Raw genomic sequence first — 21,615 nt, 5'->3', positions numbered from 1 at the left:
AGAGTTCCCAGGAGAACCCAGAAGGCAGCAGCAGAAGCCACTTTGCAAAGGGGCTGGGACCTCAATCCTCTCCGAAAACAGAAAACAGCACAGCAAAGAGATTTACTGTGTGCAAAACTATGGCTAATTTCATCAGGAGACAGGATTTTCAAAATGAAGAAATTGTGCTTTATCTTCAGAGGCATCACATGTATGGAAAATCACTTTTGCAAAACAGCATTGCTTAAAAATGAGAGAAAAATTAGGTATTACTCTATTTGCATTTTATCATTCTTTTCAATAAAACTGTTCGATTTGGCTTGCAGCACCGGGGAAAGCCTGCAGCAAACAATCCGTAAGTCCTTACACCGTCTCAGAATAAACATTAAAAACTTGACTGGGGGCAGAGCAAGATGGGGGAGGAGTAGGAGACCTGGATTTCGTCTGGTCTCAGGAATTCAGCTGAATGGGGATCAAACCATTCTGAACACCTACGAACTCAACAGGAGATCGAACAGGAGAGTAGCAACAACTCTCTGAACAGAGAAGCGACCACTCACTGGAAGGTAGGACGTGTGGAGAAATGAATCCGAGGCAATATTCGGGAGGATAGACGGCGGGGGAGGGGGCCTCCGTCGGCCGCTTCTGGCAAGTGCTAGAGCCGCGGAGCACAAAATCGGACCTTTTAGAAGCCGGATCCGCTGAGGGACGTCGCTGCAGTGGCTAAGCGGGGGATGGAACCCTCGCGGGACAGTGGGGTCTCAGGACCCTCGGGGTCACAGAAAGACCGGGGGTTCCTGAGTGCGGCAGAGCTCCCAGGGATCGGAGCGGGGAAGCCGGCTGCAGAGACGGAGCCGAGGCGTGGGCTCTCAGCTCGGGGTGGCCATAAACTGGGATCTGCGGCCCAGTCGGGCCACTGCTCCTCCAGCAGGGACCCAACAAGCAGCAGATCCGGGGAGACTCCCCTTCCTCCCCGGGGAGGAGCGGCGCGGGAGCGCACCGGAGGGATCTGCTGGGTTTGGAGACTCCACACGGGGTCGGGTGCCAGAGACAGAAACGCTCGGTCACAGGCCGGGTGAGCACGGAGTGCGGCCGGAGACCGGGGACACGGGAGTGACTGCTTTTCTCTGGGGGCGCACTGAGGAGCGGGGCCCGGAGTAATCGGCTCCTCCGGGTGGAGATTGGGAGGCCACCATTTTCACCCTGGTCCTCCAAAGCTGTGCCGAAATCTTGCAGGGAACAAAAGCTCCTGAGAGCAAACCCGAGCAGATTGCTTAGCCTGGACTGGGAAAGGGCGGGGCAATCCCGCCTCCGGCAAAGACATTTGGGAACCACGGCAACAGGCCCCTCCCCCAGAAGATCAGCGCAAACAGCCAGCAAGCCAAGACCAAGTTTACCGATTGAGGAGAACAGGAGAACTCCAGCGCTAGGGGAATACTGCACATAGAATTCATGGCATTTTTACCAAGATTCATTAGTTTTTCAAAGTTAATTTTTTAACTGTTTTTTTTTTTAATTTTTCTTTTTCCCTTTTTCAACCAACATCTTATCAATCCCTTTTTGGAAAAAAAAACATTTTTATTTTTCATTTTTAGAGTCATATTCTATCCCTTCATAGTACATACCCTTATTTTTGGCATATATATATAAGTTGTTCTCTCTTTAAAATTTTGAGATACACTTTCTTCTAACAGATCAAAATATACCCTAAATCACTAGTGTATGGCTTTGTTCTAGTCTCCTACCTGATCAAATTCTCTCCCTTTTTTTTTCTTTTTTTTAAATCCTCTTTCTTTTTTCAAACAACTTCTTATCTTAACAATTCTTTATAAAATCTTTTATGATTTTCATCTTTACAGTCATCTTCCATCCCTTCATTGTATCAACCCTTATTTTGTACATATATGTCTTTCTTCCTTTAAAATTAGGAGGCACTTTCTTCTAACAGGCCAAAATACACCCAAAATCTAGTGTGTGGCACTGATCTATGTACCAGCCTGATCATATTTGATCATATTCTGTTTTTGTTTTGTTCTGTTTTTCTTTGTTTTTATCTTTATCTTTTTCTTTTTTTCTCTCTTTTTCTTTTTTCTTTCCTTCCCTTTCTTTTCCCCTGGTTTCAGGTCTTTTCTGATTTGTATACAGTATATTTGCTGGGGACGTTGTTAACCTGTTAGCATTCTGTTCTCTCATTCATCTATTCTCCTCTGGACAAAATGACAAGAAGAAAAAAATCACCTCAGCAAAAAGAACAAGAGGTAGTACCGTCAGCCAGGGACGTACTCAATACGGACATTAGTACAATGTCGGACCTAGAGTTCAGAATCATGACTTTAAAGATACTAGCTGGGCTTGAAAAAAGCATGGAAGTTATTAGAGAAACGCATCCTGGAGAAATAAAAGAACTAAAATCTAACCAAATCGAAATCAAAAAGGCTATTAATGAAGTGCAATAAAAAATGGGGGCACTAACTGCTAGGATAAATGAGGCAGAAGAGAGAATCAGCGGTATAGAAGACCAAATGATGGAAAATAAAGAAGCTGAGAAAAAGAGAGAGAAACAACTACAGGATCACGAGGGCAGAATTCAAGAGATAAGTGATACGATAAGACAAAACAACATTAGAATAATTGGGATCCTAGAAGAAGAGAGAGAGGGGCGGAAGGTATATTGGAGCAAATTAGAGCAGAGAACTTCCCTAATGTGGGGAAGGAAACAGGCATCAAAATCCAGGAGGCACAGAGAAACCCTCTCAAAACCAATAAAAATACGTCAACACCCCGACATCTAATACTCAAAACTTATGAGTCTCAGAGACAAAGAAAAAATCCTGAAAGCAGCTTGGGAGAAGAGATATGTAACCTATAATGGTAGAAACATTAGATTGGCAAGAGACCTATCCACAGAGACCTGGCAGACCAGAAAGGACTGGCATGATATCTTCAGAGCACTAAACGAGAAAAATATGCAGCCAAGAATACTATATCCAGCGAAGCTCACATTGAAAATTGAAGGAGAGATAAAAAGCTTCCAGGACAAACAAAATCTAAAGGAATGTGCGAACACGAAACCAGCCCTCCAAGAAATATTGAAAGGGGTCCTCTAAGCCAAGAGAGAGCCTAAAAGCAGCATATACCAGAAAGGAATACAGACAATATACAGTAACAGTCACCTTACAGGCAATACAATGGCACTAAATTCATATCCCTCAATAGTTACCCTGAATGTAAATGGGCTAAATGCCCCAATCAAATGACACAAGCTATCAGATTGGATTAAATAACAAGACCCATCGATATGCTGTCTGCAAGAGACTCATTTTAGACCCAAAGACACTCCCGGATTTTGAACGTGAGGGGGTGAAAAACCATTTACCATGCTAATGGACACCAAAAGAAAGCTGGGGTGGCAATCCTTCTATCAGACAAATTAGATTTTAAAACAAAGACTGTAATAAGAGCAAGGACACTATATCCTACTTAAAGGGTCTATCCAACAAGAAGATCTAACAATTGTAAATATCTATGCCCCTAACATGGGAGCAGCCAATTATAGAAGGCAATTAATAACAGAAGCGAAGAAACACTTTGACAACAATACAATAATAGTGGGGGACTTTAACACCCCCCTCACTGAAATGGACAGATCATCTAAGCAAAAGATCAACAAGGACATAAAGACTTTAAACGACAAACTGGACCAAATGGACTTCACAGACATATTCAGAACATTCCATCCCAAAGCAACGGAGTACAGATTCTTCTCTAGTGCCCATGGAACATTCTCCAGAATAGATCACATCCTAGGTCACAAATCAGGTCTCAACTGGTACCAAAAGAGTGGGATCATTCCCTGCATAGTTTCAGACCACAATGCTTTGAAACTAGAACTCAATCACAAGAGGAAAGTTGGAAAGAACTCAAATACATGGAGGCTAAAGAGCATCCTGCTAAAGAATGAATGGGTCAGCCAGGAAATAAAAGAAGAATTTAAAAAATTCATGGAAACCAATGAACATGAAAACACAACCGTTCAAAATCTTTGGGATGCAGCAAAGGCAGTCCTGAGAGGAAAGTATAGAGCAATACAAGCCTTTCTCAAGAAACAAGGAAGGTCTCAAATACACAACCTAACCCTACACCTAAAGGAGCTGGAGAAAAAACAGCAAATAAAGCCTAAACCCAGCAGGACAAGAGAAATAATAAAGATCAGAGCAGAAATCAATGAAACAGAAACCAAAAGAACAGTAGAACAGATCAACGAAACTAGGAGCTGGTTCTTTGAATGAATTAACAAGATTGATAAGCCCCTGGCCAGACCTATCAAAAAGAAAAGAAAATGACCCAAATCAACAAAATCATGAATGAAAGAGAGATCACAACCAACACCAAAGACATAAAAACAATTATAAGAACATATTATGAGCAACTCTATGCCAGCAAATTAGATAACCTGGAAGAAATGGGTGCATTCCTAGAGATGTATCAACGGCCAAAGCTGAACCAGGAAGAAATAGAAAACCTGAACAGATCTATAACCACTAAGGAAATTGAAGCAGTCATCAAAAATCTCCCAACAAACAAAAGCCCAGGGCCAGATGGCTTCCCAGGGGAATTCTACCAAACATTTAAAGAATTAATACCTATTCTCCTGAAACTGTTCCAAAAAATAGAAATGGAAGGAAAACGTCCAAACTCATTTTATGAGGCCATCATTACCTTGATCCCAAAACCAGACAAAGACCCCATCATAAAGGAGAATTACAGACCAATATCCTTGATGAACATGGATGCAAAAATTCTCACCAAAATCCTAGCCAATAGGATCCAACAGTACATTAAAAGGATTATTCACCACGACCAAGTGGGATTTATCCCTGGGCTGCAAAGATGGTTCAACACCTGCAAATCAATCAACGTGATACAATATATTGACAAAAGAAAGAACAAGAATCATATGATCCTCTCAAGAGATGCAGAAAAAGCATTTGACAAAGTACAGCATCCTTTCTTGATCAAAACTCTTCAGAGTATAAGGATAGAGAGTACATACCTCAATATCATAAAAGTCATCCATGGAAAACCTACAGCAAATATCATTCTCAATGGGGAAAAGCTGAGAGCTTTCCCCCTGAGGTCAGGAACAGGGCAGGGATGTCCACTATCACCACTGCTATTCAACATAGTATTAGAAGTCCTAGCCACAGCAATCAGACAACAAAAAGATATCAAAGGCGTCCAAATCGGCAAAGAGGAAGTCAAACTCTCACTCTCTGCAGATGATATGATACTGTATGTGGAAAACCCAAAAGACTCCACCCCAAAACTGCTAGAATTCATACAGGAAATCAGTCAAGTAGCAGGATATAAAATCAATGCACAGAAATCATTGGCATTCCTACACACCAACAACAAGACAGAAGAGAGAAATTTAAGGAGTCGATCCCATTTACAATTGAACCCAAAACCATAAGATACCTAGGAATAAATTTAACCAAAGAGGCAAAGGATCTGTACTCAGAAAACTATAAAATACTCATGAAAGAAATTGAAGAAGACACAAAGAAATGGAAAAATGTTCCATGCTCATGGATTGGCAGAACAAACATTGTGAAGATGTCAATGCTCCCTAGAGCAATCTACACATTCAATGCAATCCCCATCAAAATACCATCCGCTTTTTTCAAAGAAATGGAAGAAATAATCCTAAATTTGTATGGAACCAGAAAAGACCCCCAAATAGGAATGTTGAAAAAGAAAAGCAAAGCTGGTGGCATCACAATTCCGGACTTCCAGCTCTATTACAAAGCTGTCATTATCAAGACAGTATGGTACTGCAACAAAAACAGACACATAGATCAATGGAACAGAATCGAGAGCCCAGAAATGGACCCTCAACTCTATGGTCAACTCATCTTTGACAAAGCAGGAAAGAATGTCTAATGGCAAAAAGACAGTCTCTTCAACAAATGGTGTTGGGAAAATTGGACAGCCACATGCAGAAGAATGAAACTGGACCATTTCCTTACACCACACACAAAAATAGACTCCAAATGGTTGAAAGACCTAAACGTGAGACAGGAGTCCATCAAAATCCTAAAGGAGAACACAGGCAGCAACTTCTTCGACACTCAGCCGCAGCAACTTCTTCCTAGAAACATCGCCAAAGGCAAGGGAAGCAAGGGCAAAAATGAACTATTGGGATTTCATCAAGATAAAAAGCTTTTGCACAGCAAAAGATACAGTCCACAAAACCAAAAGACAACCGACAGTATGGGAGAAAATATTTGCAAATGACATATCAGATAAAGGGCTCGTATCCAAAATCTATAAAGAACTTACCAAACTCAACACCCAAAGAACAAATAATCCAATCAAGAAATGGGCAGAAGACATGAACAGACTTTTTTCCAAAGAAGACATCCAAATGGCCAACAGACCCATGAAGAAGTGCTCAACATCACTCGGCATCAGGGAAATCCAAATCAAAACCTCGATGAGATACCACCTCACAGCAGTCAGAATGGCTAAAATTAACAAGTCAGCAAATGACAGATGTTGGCGGGGATGCGGAGAAAGGGGAACCCTCCTACACTGTTGGTGGGAATGCAAGTTGGTGCAACCACTCTGGGAAACAGTATGGAGGTTCCTCAAACAGTTGAAAATAGAGTTACCATACAATCCAGCAATTGCACTACTGGGTATTTACCACAAAGATATAAATGTAGGGATCTGAAGGGGTACGGGCACCCTGATGTTTATAGCAGCAATGTCCACAATAGCCAAACCGTGGAAGGAGCTAAGATGTCCCTCAACAGATGAATGGATGAAGAAGAGGTGGTATATATACACAATGGAATATTATGCTGCCATCAAAAGGAATGACAGCTTGCCATTTGCAATGACGTGGATGGAACTGGAGGGTGTTATGCTGAGTGAAATAAGTCAATCAGAGAAAGACATGTATCATATGACCTCACTGATATGAGGAATTCTTAATCTCAGGAAACAAACAGGGTTGCCTGAGTGGTGGGGGGTGAGAGGGATGGGGTGGCTGGGTGATAGACATTGGGGAGGGTATGTGCTATGGCAAGTGCTGTGAATTGTGCAAGACTGTTGAATCACAGATCTGTACCTCCGAAACAAATAATGCAATATATGTTAAGAAAAAGAAAAAGAAGATAGCCGGAAGGGAAGAACGAACGGGGGGAAATTGGAGGGGGAGCCGAACCATGAGAGACAATGGACTCTGAAAAACAAACTGAGGGTTCTAGAGGGGAGGGGAGTGGGGGGATGGGTTAGCCTGGTGATGGGTATTAAAGAGGGCACGTTCTGTGTGGAGCACTGGCTGTTATACACAAACAATGAATCATGGAACACTACATCCAAAACTAATTATGTAATGTATGGTGATTAACATAACAATAAAAAAATTAAGAACTTATTTGCAAAAACCTAATGACTTCCTTTACAATATCATAAATACTTTCTACAACATCTTGCAGATGTGCGGGGCTCAAAACACAGATTCAAGTTGATGTTCATTCTTTGCCATGTTGCAGGGTCATTAGCAGGGCACACGGGGCCCCTTCTCCAAGGTGCCTGCATCACTGTGATCTGAGCTGGCTTACCCCACCCATGACTGCCACCCTCCCTTACCCAAAATTCCTCCTAGGAAGTAAGCAGAAAGAATAAAAGTGTATTGTTTGTCATCAGCTCTGCCTGGGATCTCATGGCCTCAGAGTAGGGATATTTCACTTAGGTGAGGTTATTTGGGTATTTCCTTGATTTTCAGTTATCTGTATTATTAATATGGAAAAATGTTAACTCTACACATGTCAGTGATTGCTTTCATCCCCACTTCAGTTTATATTTCCAAGTTTTGAATTGGAATCCAGTCTAGTCCAAATAGACCTAGAAAGAAAATGTCACTAATAATTCAATAGAAGGTAAACTTTTCCTAAATCTACATTACAATTCCCTGAGAGGCCAGAATGGGGGTAAAAGATTTCACCATGAAAATCTCACTGGAAATGCAGTTGTAAGGACAGTCCAGGTAGACGCACTCTCAAATTAGGTTAAGACCCTTTTTAAAACATCCCTTATAACAATGAACCTCCCTTACACATCATGTATATGTTCCTCTTTTTTTTGGGATAAAGGCAATGAGATCTTTTAAATAAAATGCTTACTTTTGATATCAAAATTATTTATTGGGAAAATGAAAGGATTTTGGTAAATATTGATGATCGTGTAGTAACTATGACCTCTTGGAACAATTGAGTACAAGCAAGGTAAGAAAATGTTTCTAAAAAATGTGAGGTCACAGGATACAAAAATCAAGCTACAGAAATCCATTGCATTCCATGCACTCATAAAGAAGCATCAGAAAGAGAAATTAAGAAAACAGTATCATTTAGAATTGCACAAAAAAATAAAAAATATCTAGGAATAAACCTAACCAAAGACATGAAAGACCTATACTCTGAAAACTATACAATACTGATGAAGGAAATTGAAGACAACACAAAGAAATGGAAGTACATCCCATGTTCATGGATTGAAAGAACAAATACTGTTAAAATGTCTATACTACCCAAAGCAGTCTACACATTTAATGCAATCCCTATCAAAATAACAGCAGGATTTTTCACATCAACTAGAACAAATAATACTAAAATTTGTGTGGAACCACAAAAGTCCCAAAATAGCCAAACAATCTTTTTTTTTTTTAAGATTTTATATATTCATTTGCGAGAGAGACAGAGAGAGAACAAGCAGGGGGAGAGGCAGAAGGAGAGGGAGAAGCAGACTCCCTGCTGAGCAAGGAGCCCGAATTGGGACTCGATCCCAGGACCCTGGGATCATGACCTGAGCCAAAGGCAGATGCTTAACCATCTGAGCCACCCAGGCGCCCCAAAACAATCTTGAAAAGGAAAAGCAAAGCTAGAGACATCACAATTCCAGACTTCAAGTTATAGGACAGAGCTGTTGGGAGAACCTGAGTGGTGCAGTCAGTTGAGCAGTCAGTTGAGCATCCAGCTCTTGGTTTCAGCTCAGGTCATGATCTCAAGGTCATGAGATCGAGCTCTACATCAGGCTCCGTGCTCAGCACTGAGTCTGCTTAAAAGACTCTCCCTCTGGAAGAATGAAGCGGGGGAAATTGGAGGGGGAGATGAACCATGAGAGACTATGGACTCTGAGAAACGGACTGAGGGTTCCAGAGGGGAGGGGGGTGGGGGGATGGGTCAGCCTGGTGATGGGTATTAAAGAGGGCACGCTCTGCGTGGAGCACTGGGTGTTATGCATAAACAATGAATCATGGAACACTATATCACAAACTAATGATGTAATGTATGGTGATTAACATAACAATAAAAAATTTAAAGGAATCAAAAAGACTCTCCCTCCTCTCCCTTTGCCCCTCCCCCTCTCTCAGACAAAAATAAATAAATCAAAAAAATTACACAGCTGTAGTCAACAAGACAGCATGGTACTGGCACAAAAATGGACAGAATAGAAAGCCCAGAAATTAACCATGATTATATGGTTAATTAATCTTCAGCAAGGGAGTCAAGACTATGCAATGGAACAAAGACAGTCTCTTCAACAAATGGTGTTGGGTAAACTGGTCAGCAACATGCAAAAGAATGAAACTGGACCACTTTCTTACACCATACACAAAAATGAACTCAAAATGGACAAAGGACCTAGATGCGAGAACTGAAACCATAAAAATCCTAGAAGAGAGCACAGGCAGTAATTTCTCTGACATCAGCCATAACAACTTTTTTCCTCGAGATGACTCCTGAGGCAAGGGAAACAAAAGCAAAAATAAACTGTTGGGACTACATCAAAATAAAAACCTTCCGAAGGAAACAATCAACAAAACTAAAAGGCAACCTACTGAATGACATATCTGATTAAGCGTTAGTATTCAAAATATATGAAGAACATATACAACTCAACACTCAAAAAAAAAACCCAAATAATCCAATTAAAGATGGGCAAAAGACATGAGCAGACATTTCTCCAAAGACAAGATACAAATGGCCAACAGACACATAAAAAGATGCCCAACATCACTGATCATCAGGGAAATGCAAAACAAAACCACGATGAGATATCAATCACATCACACCTGTCAGAATGACTAAAATCAAAAACACAAGAAACTAAAAGTGTTGGTGAGGATGCAGAGAAAAAGGAGCCTCGTGCACTGTTGGTGGGAATGCAAACCGGTGCAGCCACTCTGGAAAACGATACGGAGTCTCCTCAAAAAGTTAAAAAATAGAACTACCCTCTGATCCATTAATCGCACTGCTGGTATTTACCCAAAATACAAAAACACTAATTCAAAGGGATACATGAACCACTATGTTTATTGCAGCATTATTTATAGTAGCCAAATTATGGAAACAGCCTGTGTCCATTGATTGATGAACGGGTAAAGAAGTAGTATGTATACAATGAAATATTACTAAGCCATAAAAAAAATAATGAAATCTTATCATTTGCAATGGCATGGATAACCCTAAAGAGTATAATGCTAAGTGAAATAAGTCAGAGCAAGACAGATACTGTATGACTTCACTCATATGTGGAATTTAAGAAACAAAACAAATGAACAAAGGGAAAAAAAGAGACAAACCAAGAAACAAACTCTTAACTACAGAGAACAAACAGATGGTTACCAGGGGGGAGGTGGGTGGGAGGAACGTGTGAAATTTAAAAAAAAAAAATTATTTACTAGGAAAATGGCCAGGATTTCAGTAAATATTGATGATAATGTAATAACTACGACCTCTTGGAAAAATCAAGTGCAAGCAAGATAAGAAAATGTTTCTAAAAAATGTGTCTGCTCCTGCTGAGTCCTTCCTTTGTGGATTTGCTGTCATCCTTAAGGTGGAGTTTTAAAAATCAGAAGCCAAGAAACAAAATAAGGGGCAACACATACAACAGAATAGAAAGTAGCTCCTCAGTAAATTAGGCACAAAGGAGAAAAAGGGGGACAGCTCCTCTCTAAAAACAGAGAGAAATTTCAGCTGCAGAGACAGAAAACGAATTCTGATTCTCATTTTAAATGTCTGTTTCCTGAAAATCTCAAATGTAGCCAATCACCAATTACCTTCTGAGTACCTACTATGTGCCCTCGGCTCTACTGGTCACTGCTGAGGGCTGCAGGGAACGTAAGGTGTGGTCTTTACGAAGAAGAAATATATGGTTGTACTGAGGGACTAATTAACAAATAGGAAATGCATGCCCCGTGAGACAGCAAATAACAGATCTACAAAATTCAGTGTTAATACCGTGTATAATAACCTCGTTAACACAGAATAAGTTGGGCAGGAATCTCAAAAACTGACAAAGTTTGGAGTGTCAATGATGGTTTCACAGAAGTGGTCAGACTTAGGTAGGGACAGTAAAGGTTTGAAAAGAGCAGGGACATAGTTAAAGGGGAAAAGGTGTAAACAGAGTCAGGAGAGCAGTACGATGCCAGGAGTTGACCAATGTCAATCAGCACTGAGGCACAGACCAGAGGGAAGACTCACATCCAGGGACATTGGAAAGTAGACACCGAGTGGTACCTTTTTAGGGAAGAACAAAGGTGCCATGACAGAGACAAGGAGGAACCGAGTGGCATTGAGGACATGTCCTATTTGAGGGGACATCTAAGTGGAAATGCAGAGGCTCATAAACATCACAAGGTTCTACGTGCTATGAGGGTCTGGAAGAACTGAGGTCATCCAAGGTTCCATTAAAGACAAGGGGCTGAAATGGCATTTGGAAACAGAAGGGGGACCAGAGGGGAAGGTTAACACAGTTTAAATAATTTCAGTCATTAGGGTAAAGTCCCCATGAGGGAAGCAACAGAGAGGAGAACCAGAGTGACAGAATGTGAGGTCTCTGCTTGGGGGTGGGCCGAGAGAGAGAAGTCAACAGGCTGTTGGGACAGGAGAGTGTCCTGTCAAGGAATGGAAGAGTTTGATGACCGAGAGATGGATACACAGTGTCAAGAAAAATTGAAGGATAGAACAGCAGATGAGAAATGTTCGCTGAGTCTACCCATCACAGGGCAGCAGCTCTAGGAGAGGCAGGGGTGGGGCCACTGGGGAGAGACAGGATGAGAGTGGAAGGGTCTCCTGTAGCGCCCTGACATGGGGCTATGCACAAAGCAAATGACGACGAGCTCCCTAGGTCAGCGAATGAAGACAGGCGAGTACACCTGCTGGACGGCCGTGCTGGAGGCCCCCGTGCTGGAGGCCCCGTGCTGCAGGCCACCATGCTGGATGGCCAGGACAACTTCTCAAAGCAGGCACCTCTGCCACTGGACAGCAAGACAAATGTCCAGGAGTGGGGGGAAGAGTAATGACACTGACAAGGCAGACAGAAATCACAGGCACAGCGACCCTCACAAGTGGCAAGAAAAGAAATTTTGGAGAAGGATGGAGGATGGGCTCATTTAGGAAATAAGGGGATGTGTCTTCCTCTGGGGCTTGAAGCCACAGTCTGACTCAAAGGCAACCTCGGGATGCTGAGCAAGAGGCCATCCTAGGGGTCTCTCCAGGCCAAAATGGCCACCTCTACCTTGCTCGCATCCAGAAGTGCCATATCTGACTTTCATCCCAGAGTTCTAAAAAATTACCAGAAGCCGCTGAAGGGCCACCTTTATTTACTTTTAGAAACACACAGGCTGGAAAAGGGTAGAAAAGCCAGTCCTGGAACGTGTAGATGAAGATGTGGACAAGATCATTGTCACCGAAAGATGCGGGTGAGCCACCCAAGCATCCGAGGGCTTGAGGAAGAGCAAATAAACCTGCACGGAGCATGAGCACACTCGGTCTCCACAGGTGGCAGCCTTTCTGCAGGACCCAGGACAGGACAGAGGCCACTCATGCTCCAGCGACTAAGCCTGCACCGTCCTGTCTCTGAACCTTGCACGGAGCCTTGTGCAACTGAACAGGCTCTGAACGCAGAGTACACCCTCACTGGATGTCTGCAACTGGTTTCAGGAATTTCTATTGCAATAGGGAAATTTCCTAAAATCACAATATTGAGAGAAGGTGATGTTTCCAATATGAAAGGACTGGATAAGAGTCATTTCTAGGGGTGCTTCTGGCTCAGACTTTTTTTTACGATTTATTTATTTGAGAGAGAGAGTGAGTACGCATGCACACGTGAGCAGGGGGAAGAGCAGAGGGAGAGAGAATCTCAAGCAGACTCCCCGCTGAGCACAGAGCCCTACATGGGGTTCAATCCCCCAACCCCGAGATCATAACCTGAGCCAAAATCAAGAGTCAGGCTCAACCGACTGAGCCACCCAGACACCCCTGGCTCAGACTTGGAAGATCCCGCAGACCCAGTATCCTCCAGGGACAAGGCCTGGGCAGGGAGCCAGCTGCTGGCCTGATCAGGCCTGTTGGTCAGTGACAGGTGTGTAGGCTTCACGACACACATTGGGACAATAGTGACAAAGAAGGTTGGATGTCACACAGGCTTCTGAATCAGAGGATGGAACTGAAGGATGTTTAGGAGTGTTTGATTCCACCCCAAATAGATGTACGGTTTGCTGAAATTCGCATGCATTCTCTGCCCATGATCTTTGCCAGTCTGTGAAATGCATTACTTAAAGCATTTCAATGTGAGGTATAAATCTGTTTTTTGACTTATCACAAGTTCAAAAAAAAAAAAAGAAGCCTGTTTTCTCTGTACTCGTTCTATTTACAAGCAAAAATGTGAATTTTATTTATAGAACATTTTTTTTTTTTTTGCACTGCTGTGGATTCTCCTCCTTTGGTACCAATATAGACAAACCCCGAAGATGAATAAAGAACATGCCTTGACTTGACTTGATATCACATGGCTTCACGGATGGCGTCTCTGAACAATCTTAGGAGCAGACCTCGGTTCTGAGTTACAGGTACCCAACTATTTCTCATCTCCACTTTCTCTCAGGGAAAAGCTGCCAGGTTCACAGAAGATAATGTGGAATCAAGAGAAAAGGCCCCTAAACAATCTCATTGTCAATTCAAAGGGCCCATGGACCTTCCAGCTCCCTTCCTCTTCCTGTTTTTGATTTTCTTTTCTCTAACCACTCATGGGTGAAGATATTTTTTTTCTCCAAAATATGACTGTCAATTGTGGGTAACTAAGTAATAAATTCACCTAAAATACCTTCCTAGAGTGTGGTATAGGCAGCCAGTAAAGGTTTCTCATTAAGCTTTCCCAGAAATGAGAATTTAAAATGCTACTTTCTGTGTCCAAAAATTATATTTATGGCCCTACGTTACACAAACCTAAACTCCAGGTTGCTTGGTACCATACAAAACGTTGTAAACTGACCACGTATATTTTTGTAATTAAGAATAATTCATACATTTTAAAAGTTATAGACAGCTTCTCTATAACTCACATGGAAAACCAAGTAAATGTGAATAAAATGCTTTCCTTTTGTGACTGCAATGGTTTGTGCGCTACGTGGTGATATTTTAATTTCTGGGTGGTGCGGTCGGTTGAGGGTCTGACTCTTGGTTTCAGCTCAGGTCATGATCTCATGCATTGTGGGACCAAGCCCTGCATCAGGTTCCGTGCTCAGTGGGGAGTCTGCTTCTCTCCACCTCCCTCTGACCCTCCCCCCACTCTCTCTCTCTCTCTAAAACAAATAAATTTAAAAAAAAAGCCTGTCCACCTAAAACTAGAAGGAGTGTGAGAAGAGGACCACCCGTGGAGAACAGAAATTGGCCACAAAGCCCCCCACTCTGGGGCTAGGCTCACAGCTGAGGGGACCACCTTGCTGAATGCAGAAAGACCCTCTCCTGGGTCCTGTTTCTGCTACTTATGCCTTATAAGTTGGGCATAAAGTTCTATTAAATGTTTTGCTCTCACCCCACAGGAGGTACCTCAGCTGACACCTTTAATTAAGAGTTTGCTTGCACCTGGTGCTATTCTTGTCTATATCCTAGCAGATGGCTCCAAGTAAAGGGTTTTGTCCATCTGCTAAAAATCAATTTTCTATAATAGATAGCATCATAGACAACTGCTGAATGAGAAAACAAACTAGTAAGTGAACAGCCGAGCACCGGCTGATGAGGAGCAGGGCGCCTACCTGAGCATCTGGCTGAATGGGTCCTCCCTTCTTCCCTGCACAGTGACAAGCATGCAGACCCATCGGAGATACACTGGACACAGCCGGGAGCTGCAGGGAGCTGGGGGCCATCCTGCGCCAGAGGCAGCCGCTGGAGGGAAGTCTCCCTGCTGCACACTCGGGGCTGGGAGAGGGGTGAGGACGGGCAGGCCCCTCAGGGAGCAGGAGGGTCCTCAGACCAGAAACCAGGAGTGAAGTGTGGACACTTCCCAGACAGAAAGCGGTAGAAGAAACTGGCCTGCACCTGCGGGCCTCTTCCTAGCGTCACTGAGGTACAACGGACAAGTAACAACTGTGTATATTCAGGTGGTACAACTTCGTGGTGTTTAAGGAGTGCTGCTTTGGTGACCGCAGATGAGTTAACGAGTGTGTCCATCTTGCATAGACAGCTGCTTTGCACGTATGGCGCGGACACATAAGGTCTGCTCTCAAGTAAACGATACAGTGTTGCTAACTATAGATCCCCAGGCTTACTCTCCTTATGACTCGCCTATCTTCTTACTTGCTACTACTCTAGACTGGAATGCAGCCTTTCATGTCCCCCCTCCAGGTCCCTAACTGTGATTTCTAAAATTGTCATGAGTTCAACACAAGTGTTTCAATGGAGCTCCCCACATGAAAAAATAGATTGGTTCACCCTATTATAAAACATATATTTAATACATTATGTTTTATTAATGAAGACCATTACACAGAAAAAAATATATATATATAGTTGAAGGTAAAGCATCTCTTCTATTTTAAAGTGTAAATTTCTCTTTTTGTTTGAATCCAAATGAATCTTCTATGTATAGAAGAATCCAAGCCTTATTTTTCTAGAACCATGTAATTCCCTAAAAATTTCATTACTTAATATTTAATTCACCAAATCCCACTTAGCATTATTGATGACTTACACTTAGCTTTTGAGACTCCAGTGTTGATCAATATGAACCTCGTCTTTCAGGAAAGCAATAAAATACTTAGCAGTAGTGACAGAAAGGTATCAAGATAATAAAGAGGGAAAAAATGGGAAAGATACTGGGCAGGCAATGAATTTCAAAAATCAATTGAAGAATCAATGCCGTTTTCATTTTGTCACAAAAACCCTGAGTCAGAGACAATGCTAGATCAAAAACTCCCTGGTTTTATTGGCATTTCTGGCAATGTTAATTAAATGAAAACCGTCTCCTGATTGACTGATAAAGCATACAACAAGAGCGAATCACGGCTACAGGTTTGTGCACCCATTTACCGTAGCAAGATGCTTACACCGTGTTTCCAGCTGTAGCTGTAAGCAAAGGAAAATGCCTCGTGTTCTGAGCTTAGCGTTTATTAAATATGTTAAATCATTTAACTATGATTCATGTCAGTTGATATAAACCATTACTTTGATTATTTTTTAAAAGGTCTCAGTGTTTTGTCACTCATTTTATAGCGAGGGATGTATCAAGTACTCACTTTTCTTATCAGATCGTGTCGGGCATGAGGACCACTGTTTCCAGCCTTGGTGACCACTTAGGTCACCTTGCAAGGGCAAGTGCCTGTTTCCTTCCAAACCCCTTGTCCTATGAGACTTGATTCTCAATGAATGTCTAAGCACAGCAGGATTTGGGTGGAGTCATAATGTCAAGAAAACCAGAAAACAAAATAGAATACGACTCTCTTTTTTAAGAAAATAAGCACACAGCCTTCATCAATGATAGCTAACTCCTATAACTATGGGATCAAAATTACCCACTGTTTTGTTTTATTTTGTTTTTCAATTTTCTTGTGACTTCACCCAAATTCATATTGCATTTTGAAATTTCCAACTTTTCAACAACACAAACACTGAAAACTGGAAGCTAGGAGAGGGCCGAACCTCTCTCTCTCCTGCCAAACTCAAGTCCTAAAATTCCCAGGCATGTTTGGTGAAGAATTTTTTTTAACAAGCCATGCATGCTCCTTGGCAGGTAAGGAAGGGAGGCTCCGAGCAGGAGGTGACCGTTCAATAGGGAAAAACACAGAACAGGGAGTTATTGAAAACCTGAAAGCACATACAAAATAACGGGACAACTGGGGAAAGCGACATATTACAATAGCCAGCACTGTTGCTAAAAGTGGAGAACACTAAGAAATGACCAGATGCGTGATTCAGACTGCTGAACCAGGTGAAGATCGACATTGGGGAGAGACTGGAAATCAAACCAGAAACAAGCTCAGAGGTCAAGTATGAGAATCAGTGCCACACGGCACAGCGTTCCCTCAGGAGAAGCCAGGGCCGGCCCTCTGCTGCAGGGGAACACAGCGCCACCCCACCAAGGAGCTCACACCTGCACAGACAGGCATCCTCTGACCATCTTCTGACCATCCTCTGACCATCTGCAGCTGCTTCCCCTCACCTGGGCCCCGCTTCTTCCCACTGCCCGCACTATCAACATCGCTTCCCCGGGGAAGGAAGATCAAATGATGAACTTGCCAAAACACATCAGCACCTCATTGTGCAGAAGACAGGAGCCTTGCCACTTAGAGATGTGTTCTAATCCTAACCAAGGGCAAATAACCTGCAGACAGAATAATTCTCAATTCTTCATCACCAAATCAGGGACTGGATAGCAGATTATAATGTTCACTTAGCATTCTAAATGTTTCCATTTATAGACATCAAGATTTTATTAGAGTGGGTGACAAATATATATATACAAAACTTTACATGTATCTCAAGGAATAAGTTTAATAACTAACAGACATAAGTTTTAGTCATATGTTGTGTGATATAATTTTTTCTTGTTTTTCCAACAGGCTACAATATAAATGTTTTGAAGGCAGACAAAATCTGCTATTTTTCTGTCACACTGACAGCATTTAACACAGAAAAGCTCAACAGTTTTGAGGTGTGGACCACAGTTGCCATCACCACCCATTCGAAGGGACTCTGGCTTGATCTCATCATACGTTGTCAGGAAACACACAGAATGCCCCTCTAAAAGGTGAGAGATCATTTTATAAATCAATGAGTACATATGCTAAAAATCTTACTTTAAGATCCTTTTTTTACACACTTATTATTAATCACTTTATGCTTGATATTTGAAGCCTTTGAGGAAAAAATATCACAATCATCATTTCATCATTTTACACACTCTGCACCCGGAACTTGTCACTATGGCAATCTGTCTCGATGCCTCTAAATCATAAGTGACCCGTGTGTTCATGTGATACCCTAAAATGCAAAACTTAAATAAAACCACCAAAATGCACACCTAGAGCATTCCCAGTGTTCTTTGATACATTTCAGAGACTTACTATCAGTCTAACGCAGGATGGAATAATTTAACATCTGGTTTCATGGATTAGGTTTTATTTTGCATTTTTAAATGTATCACTGGGTAAATTATTCCTTCTGTTTTCTCAAGCCTCTCAAGTTTTCACCCCAATAACAAAGTAAACCTAATGAGAAATCAAATGGAATATTTATTCCAGTAAAAGAGAAATGAAATTGTCTTTTTTGATCCTGGCATGAGATCCAAGGGTCAAAACAGATGATACCCAAAGCAAAACCTGTAACATTGCTCTGAAGGAACCCCACATAAGCACGATTCGTATGTTGTCTTGTTGGTTGTTTGGGGCTTTTCTTAGTGTGAGTGGCATCTCTGATCAAAAATGTTTAAATCTATTTCTAATAAGTAAAATCACCATTCTGAAGTATACTAAGAAAAATTCTAAAATACTGAAAGTATCCTAAATATTGACTCATAGTATTAAAATATTTTTTATTATCAGCAAAGTCATGATCCCTTTAAGACACTATGTAAAAAAATTAATGGAAAATAGCCCTTAAGAATATACACAAAAGTGAGCAAACAGAACCTTGGATGGCTGTGTCGTGTTAGTTCATGAAGTTTTACCATCTATTTAAGTAATCAAAAATGGGAAATTCTGCAAAAGCAGAGGAGTGTGAAAAGATCTCTCTGGAAGAGGCAAAAGCATCAATAGATTTGGAAACAGAGTCTTCACTCAGTATTAATGAAAACATAACCGCTCCTGGGACTGGGCTTTCTGAAAAGGCTCCTATCTGTGGACAAGGAGACACACCAAAAAAGAGAAAAAATGGAATTTGAAGATGATCTTATAAAGGAAAGTTCTAGTTGTGGGGAAGATACTCCAACCAAGTAAAGAAAACTTGATGCTGAAATTGTCTCAGAGGAAAAAGGTTCTGGTGATGATGAAGGCATTTCAAGGAAAAGAAGAACGGAAACTGATGATTTTCCAGAAGATGAACCCTCTACTGGAGATGGCACACAGAAAAAGAGAAAAATAGAACTTGAATATGTTCCTGAAAAGCAAAAAAACTTAGAAGAGGGACACAGTTCAGCAGTGGCTGCCCACTATAATGAACTACAAGAAGTTGGTTGTTGTAATGAACTACAAGAAGTTGGAAGCATAGCCGAAGTCGTATTTTTTACCTAAGAAACTTTAATAATTGGATGAAAAGCGTCCTCATTGGGGAATTTTTAGAAAAGGTACGACAGAAAAAAAAAAAAGTGATATCACTGTTTTGGACCTGGAATGTGGTAAAGGTGGAGATTTGCTCAAGTGGAAAAAGGGAAGAATTAACAAGCTAGTTTGTACAGATATTGCTGATGTTTCTGTCAAACAGTGTCAGCAATGGTATGAGGACATGAAAAATCATTGTCGTGATAACAAATATATTTTCAATGCAGAATTTGTAACTGCTGATTGTTCAAAGGAACTTTTAATTAACAAATTTCCTGACCCAGAAATGTGCTTTGACATCTGCAGTTGTCAATTTGTCTGTCATTATTCATTTGAATCCTATGAGCAGGCTGACATGATGCTCAGAAATGCTTGTGAGAGATTGAGCCCTGGAGGCTATTTTATCGGTACCACTCCCAATAGCTTTGAACTGAAAAGACGCCTTGAAGCTTCAGAAACAGAATCATTTGGGAATGAGATATATACTGTGAAGTTTCAGAAGAAAGGAGATTATCCTTTATTTGGCTACAAATATGACTTCAACTTGGAAGGTGTTGTGGATGTCCCTGAATTCTTGGTCTATTTTCCATTGCTAAATGAGTAAGAATGTCATTAATCTGTTACTCTTCTCTTTATGCCTTAAGAGAAATAAAGAAAAAAAATTTAAAAAAAAAAGAATATACACAAAAGTGAAAATGGATTCTAAGCAGAATTGGATGTTTTTACTATTTTTATCTGTATTTATTAATAATTCTATAATAAATATGATTTTTTATAATTTGGTAAAGTATTCTTAATTTTAAGACATGGGATATCATAGAAGAAGATTCAATTTCACAAAATCACTAATGCCCACAGTGAGTAAGGCACTCTGTGTGACTGGTGCTGAGAAAAATGAAAATACAGGGGCGCCTGGTGGCTCAGTCTGTTAAGTGGCCAACTCTTGCTTTCAGCTCAGGTCATGATCTCAGAGTGGTGGGATCAAGCCCTGCATCAGGCTCTGCACTGGGTCTGGAGTCTGCTTGAGATTCTCTCCCTCTCCCTCTGTTCCTCCCCTGTCCTCTCTCTTTCTTTCTCTCTCTCAAAAACAATTTTAAACAAAGAAAAAGAAACAAAAAATGAAAATACAAATAAAATGAAATTCTTCCTTCTAAGGACTTTAACCTCTGGTAGGAATCACAGAGAGGAGAATAACTGTCCCTAAAATTTACTCCCTTCCCACTGGAGAAGGCACTTCATGGCTATTTCTAATCTTTATACGGACTCCACAGGTTAGAAGTTATCTCGATTTTGCAGATAAGGAACCTGAGGCTCAGGGCAGGAAACTGCACCCCAGACACAGCTTACATGTGTCCCAGGGCAGGAAACTGCACCCCAGATGCAGCTTACATGTGTCCAGAGTTTGCCCTCTTCACTCCATCATGTTTACCAGCATGTTCAGACTAACAGCAAGGAACACATATGGCAAACAAACGATATATTTTCCAAAGAATTTCTTGACACTGAAGTCTGAGAGACTGTTATCTGAGCTCACAGGGACATCTCCCTGAACACCCATGGTTGCTTTCCCAGCAAAGTGCAGATGAGCTAGTTGCTAAACATTCCAGAGGACGGAATTTGAGATAACAAAATTGGTGACACTGATTTTAATGAAACAATTGCAAGTGGGAACAGCCAAGTGTCTAATTTCCAACTGAAAAACACTTTCATTAAAATACTGCAAACACCATTTTAAACACAGATAAGTTGCACTTTTCAAGAACTTGCAAACCCATTTTTTCAATCAATTACTTTGAGGTAAGTAAATCTATAAATATGTAAAATAATTGTTGGTTGGGTTAATGAAGTGCAGAGAGGTAAACTTACTGAACAAGGGGCACCTCGAAAGTTTACAGAGGAGCTAGGACAGGAATACAGCACTTCCACGTGGCCGCATGCACACCGGCACACGACAGGTGCATCTGCATGCAATGGTGTACTTGCTTCCACGTGGCCGCATGCACACCTGCACACGACAGGTGCATCTGCATGCA

The 21,615-nt window shown here is 41.5% G+C and overlaps 1 protein-coding gene and 1 pseudogene across 4 annotated transcripts in view; one reads left to right on the top strand and one right to left on the bottom strand.

The window, feature by feature from the left end:
* DCDC2C (doublecortin domain containing 2C) overlaps nucleotides 1-21,615 on the bottom strand; it is a 137,021-nt gene that overhangs the window by 40,100 nt on the left and 75,306 nt on the right. The gene's annotated exons all lie outside the window — the stretch shown is intronic.
* LOC141373647 (mRNA cap guanine-N(7) methyltransferase-like) lies at nucleotides 19,015-20,186 on the top strand (annotated as a pseudogene).

This window comes from Callorhinus ursinus, unplaced genomic scaffold, assembly GCF_003265705.2.
Source record: "Callorhinus ursinus isolate GAN/ISIS: 27379988/994484 unplaced genomic scaffold, GSC_fseal_2.0 scaffold10, whole genome shotgun sequence".
NCBI lineage: Eukaryota > Metazoa > Chordata > Mammalia > Carnivora > Otariidae > Callorhinus > Callorhinus ursinus.
The sequence above is the reverse complement of the archived record's forward strand: the minus strand, read 5'-3'. Positions and strand labels throughout refer to the sequence as shown.